Below are 1,183 nucleotides of genomic sequence, written 5' to 3'. Positions count from 1 at the left end.
ATTGATTTTGATGAAACTTGACACATGAGTAGAACTCATGTCTGGAGACCTCATGGCATACTCAGATTGTTGAAAAAAATCGATAATAGGGGCTCCTTATCTATATATATATATATATATATATATATATATGTAGCAGCACAGAATTTTGTCAGTGAACAGGTCGCGGTCTCAAAGCGACGAAAATATTTTGACAAATTAAATTTAAATGTTGAAGTGAATCTGACGGCTTTTGTGTGTTATTTTATATGGCTTATAAACACCTTCCACACTGCAATTGTTTTCGTTCCAGCACACGATCTCAGGTCACTTGCTATGCAAGTACATCTCCGTAATATATATATAATCTCATATAACAACTTTGTATTGTTGTTATTAGAATAGCTAAACAATTATGAGAATGGAACCGCCTTATCACAAGGCGGAGTTCCTTACAAGATGGAGTTCCTTACAAGATGGAGTTCCTGCATGGCTGCTGTATAGTGACTGAAACTACGAAATGCAAGAGTCCTGCACCAGTGTCGCATAAGACCACTCATACAGTACCACGTAAAAGCAACCAATGCACACTCTGTTAAGTGGTTGGCATGTTGGGAATTGGGAAGGGCATCCAGCTGTAGAAACCCATCCAAATCAGACTGGAGTCTGGTGCAGTTCCCGAACTTCCCAGCTCTGATCAAACTGACCAACCCATGCCAGCATGGACAAGAGATGTTAAATGATGATGATGGTAAGGTTGCTTCCAGCTAGGGATTATGTTGCAGTGAATCTGATGGCTTTTGTGTGTTATTTTAAATGGCTTATAAACACCTTCCACGCTGCAATTGTTTTCGTTCCAGCACACGATCTCAGATCAGGTCACTTGCTATGCAAGTACATCTCCTTGACTTTTTAAAAAAAAAAATTTTTTTGTTCTTTGCAGGACACTGTGATGGGTCTTGAAGCTCTAACCCAATATGCCCTGCTTCTCAGCCAGAAGAAAGATTCATCTGTGGATGTGAAAATAGAGGCGGACGACGGAACCAAATATTCTTTCCCTACCATCACTTACGCAAACTCAATCATGCTTTATAAGAAAGATGTAAGATTACTACTTCTACTACCACTACCACCACCACCACCACCACCACCGCTACTATTACTACCACCACCACCACTACTATTACTACTACTACCACCACCA

General features: G+C 40.2%; 1 non-coding gene across 1 annotated transcript in view; it reads left to right on the top strand.

The window, feature by feature from the left end:
* The window catches only part of LOC106877146 (uncharacterized), a 6,097-nt gene that overhangs the window by 3,711 nt on the left and 1,203 nt on the right, over positions 1-1,183 (top strand). The window contains exon 4 of the transcript XR_008267059.1: positions 923-1,081. This is a non-coding gene — a transcript (uncharacterized LOC106877146). The remainder of the gene's footprint in view (positions 1-922; positions 1,082-1,183) is intronic.

Source organism: Octopus bimaculoides, chromosome 30 (assembly GCF_001194135.2).
Source record: "Octopus bimaculoides isolate UCB-OBI-ISO-001 chromosome 30, ASM119413v2, whole genome shotgun sequence".
NCBI classification, from domain to species: domain Eukaryota; kingdom Metazoa; phylum Mollusca; class Cephalopoda; order Octopoda; family Octopodidae; genus Octopus; species Octopus bimaculoides.
Note: the sequence above shows the minus strand (reverse complement) of the source record. Positions and strands in the feature narration are given on the sequence as shown.